A 6,940-nucleotide genomic window follows, 5' to 3' on the forward strand; every position below is an offset into this window, starting at 1 on the left:
GCCCTGGGATGGGGCACCCCAAAGCGCCAGGGCCCTAGATGTCCTAATAAATAATAATCCTAGCAGTCACATGGGGAAGCCTCACCTCTCTACATTAGAGAAGGTGGTAGGAAAGATAAAGATGAGGTAGACAGAGCATACTGCAGCAACTGGCTTAACATGCGCTTTGGCTTTAGATTGTCTCTCTTCCAAGACTCCGCCACAGAATTTTTGCGAGACTGCAGGCAGCTCTGCCTGTGAAGGAGCGCACCAACTGCTCTGCTCAGGCAGGCTTAATGGCTCTGCAGAGCCTAGTAAAGGCATAAAAAAAAAAAAACCAAACAACCCTTCTTCCTACGCTTGTGGTCTCCGTTAGGCAGTTCTCGTGCTCCCAGGGGCTGACTCCAGTTTCAGGAAGGCTGCGCTTCCTCTCCAGCACCCCTGGGTACCTGAGTTTCTGCTGAGGTCCGGCATCCCTGCCTGCCACACAGGCATTCCTCCCCCAAGTCCAGCTCAAACACATATTGAGGGCTCAAACGAGTCCCAGTATTTATAGTGCTGTTGTTCCCGCTGCAACTGGGCACTGGTGAACGTGGCAGACGCTTATCTGCATTCAGTTATTCAAAAAAATATGTCTTGCAAATTTGCAATCTGCCTCCATTAATGACAAAGTCTTCAGTTGACAGGAAAAGCTCAGAAAATCATACCCAACTCCAGAAAAACTCCAGAAAAAACATGTTAAACTTACCAGCGCGTGTGCTGTGTGCATGGCTGTGACAGACATGGCTGTTCTCAAATCCTGCTGCTCCCTAGTGCAGCCGTGGGAAACCACGAACGTTAGCTGTCAGCATCTGCCCAGCACCAGACTGGCCCAAAACAGCTGCTATCCAGGCTCCAAAGAGTTTGTTCGTGGCTTGAGAAGCTAAAAGGGATGTGAGACATGTTAGGGGCAGAAAGGGTGGTAGCCAGGTAGTCTGTCACACCTTTGCCTTTCTAGAGCTCCCAGCGAGGGAAGGAAAATGGGCTTACATTATCTAAACTGGGTGAATTTTGCCTTTTGCATGGTTATTTAAATGGGTTCTTCCATTGTGCAAACGCAGATACAACAGTTGGGAGAGAAAATTAAATGAGAGTGCCTTACCAAGGGACTGAAATAAACTGGACATTAGCATTGGTGGACATTAGCAAGGATGAACACAGTGGAGTTGTTCTTTGAGGGAACACAAATGGGGACAAGCTGTGTAAAATCAGAACAACTGTATACAGAAGTCCATAATGAAGGCTGGGTCCTCTGAAGATACATGATCCAACCACAGTGTGTTAGCACTGGGTGGCTCTGGCGGGGACAAGTCATGCAGGGAGAGCAACACTCATCCCAGCAGGACAGGCAAACATGTCCTGTAACGGTGGGTCACAGCGGACCCCGCAGTTTTCAACAGACATGCTGTTCAGCTAAGTTCTCATTGCTTTTTGGGTTACAATAAGGAGTTGGCTTTGTTCTTGCTTCTCCCTCATCTGACAGCTGGTTGCTAAATTGTCTTAGCAACTATCTCGTTTGCCAATACAATCACACAGGGTTTGTGCTGATGGTGTTTTGTAAACTCACTCAGACTGGACCCCAGCAGCCTGTGGAGGTGACCCAGGCTCACCTCTATCAAACAGGCACAACTGCATTTACTGGGCTACCAGTGTCCCCTCGCCACTGAAAAACCTCTCAGAGCCGAACTGTACTCCAGACTGTGAGAAAATTACTCCAAAGCGACCTTTGTTTTACCTGCAGGTATACTGCCCTGCGCTGTGATCTTGTCAGATCTTGTTAACTCATCAGTGCGAGGGCAACCTTGGATGATAAAAGCCAAGGAAGACCTCACTGCTGAGGGAGGTTGTGCCTGTAGAATCACGAAAATGGGAACAATGAGGCACCACCATCCTTTTTTCCCCTCTTTTTACAAAGAACTTTACAGGAGGCACTAACAATATATTATGGATGGCTTGTAAAGAGCCCCAGATTTAAGATCCTGCAGGAAAGAAAAAGCACTGGCTTAGGACTGGACTGAGATCATCCACTTTACAAAAGCTGCTGTGTAGCCAGTTTGTCTTTTTTTCCCCTGCCTCTTTGTTAGGCTAACTTTAAAAGGAAATATTGTACACTGCACTATACAGTCTGCAGTTGTTTTCTGAAACAGGTTTTAGGATGCCTTGCTAAAACTGATGTTGCCGTGCCTTCGCCTGCATGTTTCTCTGTCTCTGCAATGGGTTTCCAATGCTGTGCAGCCACCTCCAGAGCTGTGACACCTCCAGACTTCCTACAGTGAAGCCCAGGGAGTAGAAATCGGGAAGGTGGTGTGCCAGGCTGCATTTTTCTTCCAAAGTTAGAGGATGCGCAGCAGGAACAAGAGGGCAGGAACACGAACACTGTCAGTGTCAGGATGTTTCTGTGACATTCCAGCCATGCCATGCCCTGTCCCAGGGAGGGCGGTGGGAGTCAAGACAGGAGTGCCCATCCTGCTCAAATCCACCTTAAAATGAACTGTCTGTCAGCTCAGATGTCGGAGTCTGTAGGGAAACGAAAACAATTCTTGCTCTACCTCACAGGTGCCCCAGCACAGTGACACCAAAATAAAAATTGCTCTGTACCTCCAAGTTTTTTCAAGCTTTGGAAATACAGCTAAACACTCTTGCTGTTGTTCTACCCTATTTTGAGTCCTAGTGACAATGGAGCAGAGGGACAGTGTAACGCTCTGCAGCAACTACAGCTCTACAAACCTGTCCCTGTACCCAAGGAGGAGGTTGCAGATTTGCCAGCAGAAGAAAGTCTCAGGTCTGGGACCTTACTCTGAGCTCTGCCAAGCTATGCTGCCTGCATTGGTGCTAAGGGACATATTTAAAATAAGGTAGTGTGTGTTCAGCGGATGGTCACCTCCACAGAAAAATGATTCACTACCTTTGTAGAAATGCAGATATACCCCTAGAAGTCATGGCTGGCCACAGCAAAGACAGTATCCTCTCCCAAACTTCTTGCAAGGTAGAATAAAAGAAAAATAAATAAATCAACATAGATCTATAAAGTAACAGCCTCTGTGGGTGATGGCCAATCATGGCTGTTCATGGAAAGAAGACCTGTCAAATTCCAACAGCCCTTGTGACACAATGAGGAGGAAATCCAAGTCACCTCTCTTGGTTCAGTTAATCTCCACAAATTGATGGAATAAAAGCCAAAGCCCTGAGCACAGAGGTACTCCAGATTCCAGATGTTTTAAATATTCGGGGTGGCTATAAAGCTACCATGATCCTTTAATACTGAATCCAAACAGTTATTTTCTACTTAAGCTTGAATGTTTGGAATTCACTAGGTTAGGGTTAATTACAGAATAATAGACAAGGAAAAGTTTGTGACACTGGAAAAGACACAGAAGTGTACGTAAGCCTGAAACTTCATGTCCTGGGTCTGCTTGTGGAAAACCTTGTTCAGAACCCCCGATCCTCTGAACACCCAGGGGAAACAACCCTCAAGGTGAGCATCAGACAGCTCGTCTCTGCTTCCAGCCTGTGGTCTGAGAACAGGAAAGGATGAGCTCCAAAGGGAGGGAAACCTGAGGAAAAAGTGAAGAATAAAAAAATCAGAGGAAGAGAGTCTGTAAATGGAGCACAAAGATCACTCCCAAAAGGAAAGACAAAACCGTAGTCTTGATGTGTCCCTCAGGACATGGCAGCAGGGGTGATCCAGTGGGTGGTGGCCAGAGAAAGACAGTGTGGATCGAATCGGTGGGATGATGTTTTGCAGATACAGTGTCTGAAGACGAAGGTGAAAGCAGCTTATTCACGTTTGTTGTGGATCCAGGCATAAACGGGAGAAACAGCACGTATGACACTATCCTTGGAAACTGGGCAGAGGTGCTGCAGTTTAAAATGCTGGAAGTGTGAGTGTCTATAAGATACCCATGTAAGATTTTCCTCAAGAAGTATTTCTAGCCAGTAGATCTTGGAAAATGAAATAATTCACTTTGTTAATGCCATGTTGAGTTAGCTGTTCTTAAAATTAGCGGTTGGTGCTGTGTGGCAAGTTAGTTCCTGATTTCTGTGGGCATAAACCCTGAGTGATGGATCAGCTCATCAGATGCTGATGTGAACCCCAAAACTCTGCAGAAACACAACAGCAGGGCAAGATCTGTTCCACGAGGCTTTTCTGCAAGGTTCCTGAAGCTGGTTGAAATATGTTGAGCTTGCCAGCAAAAAATATTCAGTGCTGCTGACTCTCCTCCAGCATTCAGTGCTGTTTCTCCCATGTATATGCTCTCACGGTGAGGCGGCTCCATGAGGTGCAGATGGCTGCAGGGTTGGCATGCTTATCTTCTCCCTGCTGGTCCCCCTCCTCCACTGCATGAGACACAGACCCCCCCAAGTGAAGCAAATCTTCACTTACACTCAGTTTGCACAAGTAGCTGCAGCAGATTTGTTGCTTAAGGCTGCAAACAGCCCACATATTTAATGATTGTGCAAGAAAATTCACTGAGAATAAAGCCTGAGCTTCAGAGGGTTGGGTTTTTTTTAGGTGTAAGCTGAAATAAAAGTTTCCATAGCTATTTTGGATTTCCAAATGTTTGTAAACATCCAGGCAGCGGAGAGGTTGTCCTCCTTCCCCTCTCCCACAAGGAACCATCTCGCTGCTTTACCTCCCCCTCTCCAAGCTGCCTGCCGGCTCTGGAAACAGCCCTGGGAATGAGGCAACACAGATGAGAAGACACTGTCTTCTTTCCCCATCTGTGACCACTGTACTCCTGTATGCAGGGAGCCAATGTGTTCAGAAAGGAAAGATGGGCTACAAGCCCCCACGCTAACTGTTCCCAATGTTTCGGTCACTTTTTTCATGATTAAGTGCTTGAAACTAAAGCACGGGGATTTTCCATGGCACTGACCACTTGGGGTTTGTGGGTGCTCAGAGAGCCAGGTATCAGCTAATCAACCGGGACATCTCTAAACGTGGCTGCAGATATATGAATTTTAGGTGTTGAGATTTCACCTTTGACCCTTCCTTTATTAAAGTTATTCTAAATTGGGCCAGATGCAAACACCGTTGGCACTGGCTTTGGGTACAGCACTTCCAGTGTCACGATAAAACGGTCCCTGTGAGGCCGGGCAGAGCTGCTGGTTTGATGCCTTCACTGCAAACCACCTCTTGGTGGGCCTTTGCAGCCTGGGCTCTGCTGTGCACAGGTACTTCATGCCCACCTAAGACAGCAGTGTGGCTCTACCTGCTTATGTCGGGATAAGATACCTCCCTGAAACAGGCTGGAAGTCCTCCCTTCACCACCCCCCTACCACCCCCCACCCCTTTTTTTTGTCTTTCCTTTTGCCCCTTGCATTGTGCTCCTGTGGATTGCACATAAAATGACAGGAGCGTGTCATTGACTGCACAGTAGTGTGATACATGAGCTGAGGGGACTCCAACTCTGCTCCTCGGTCCCACTTGCCCTGGAGCAGACTGGTGACAAACTGAGGAGCCATGGCCAGGCCCCAGCAGCCTCCGTGCTCTGTTGCTCATCATTGGAAACTGGACAGAAGGGACAGAGGGATCCCGGGGTTTTGCAAGTGTCTCCCAGGACACAGAACTGGCATGCAAACCAAATTGTCACTGGAAATCACAAGGAGGAGGTCTCTATCTTGGTACATTTCCCTCTCCCATGTGGGAGGCTGCTGGCTGTTGCTAGTGAAGGGTCTGGTGGGTCTTGGTGACATCTCAGCTCCAGACATCCTTTCGCTGGTGTCTCTCACCTTTCCTGGTCAGGAACTTCTGAGTCAAATGAAAGGAGAGAGGTTTTTCATCATGGGAGCTATACCCTTTGATTATGGCTTTAAAAAGTTTATTATTAATCACTTATTCCTTTCAAGTTTCCAAGGCATAAAAAGTAGGACACGGCTCTAGAGACTAAAAAGTTCAAAGACAAGGCTGGAGCACACAGGCATATGGAAAGCCCAAATGAAGAAAGCACCTAAAGTTTTAATTTGGATGAGTGATTTCTTTTATCAGCTCCTTTCGTGGACATTATAGGGAAACTAAGTCTTGTAGGGACCTATGAATGTGAACAAGTCGTCAGTTTGGCAAACCAGGATGGGAGTTGCAATCAGTAAATAAAGGCAATGTAGAGAAAGACGAAAAGAAAGGAAAAAGGGAGGAAAAATGGTAGCAAGAGCAGCAGCCTCTATCAGGAAGATGAGCGCAAGGAGAGAAAAGGGGTTGAATCCCACAAACGTAAGGGCACGGGATTTTCATCTGGAAAGGAGAATTTCAGAGACTTTCCAAGACTATGCATCCAAGTGAGGTGATTTCTTTAGGAAGCAGCACGGCATCAGAATTTTTCATGAGGTAGCTGGCATAAAATGCAAGCACAAGTTCGGCAGCTGAGGCTGGCAGGCAGTCCTGAGCATCCCCAGGTGAACTGGCTCTGCATATTTAGACACAACTGCAGCGACAAGGACTGCTTCGGCAGGCTCGTATGGGCTGAAAAGTCAGAATGAGAACTCAAAGCGTGGAAGTGCTGACAGGATAAAGGCATCCTCACAGCGTTTGAACCCAGTCCAGGACTAACATAAGTGAAAACCTCTGGAGAAGCTGTTCTTGTTGAATTGCGAGTTGCTTTTTCCCCCTATTTAAATAAGCCAAAGTAGTTAAATTGAGATGATAAGAATCTGAACTGCTTATCTAAACCTTATCAGTGAATTCCACCTTTCAAAAATAGTTACTCAAATTCTTACTTCATCAGGCTTTAGGAGGTAATATATTTAAAGAAATAAAATGTGGAAAAAATCCATTTGAAGGTGCTGGCTTCATCTGCATAGCAATGAAATGTTCTCAAGAAAGGCGTTTACTTTTAATTAATAATAAAGCAAATGCAAACCACCACAGGCCACATATGAGAAAATGCTGCAGTTCAAAGTGAGAAAAGACTTTTATTAAAAGAAA

The sequence above is a fragment of the Vanellus vanellus genome, assembly GCF_965231255.1.
Source record: "Vanellus vanellus genome assembly, chromosome: 2".
NCBI classification, from domain to species: Eukaryota; Metazoa; Chordata; class Aves; order Charadriiformes; family Charadriidae; genus Vanellus; species Vanellus vanellus.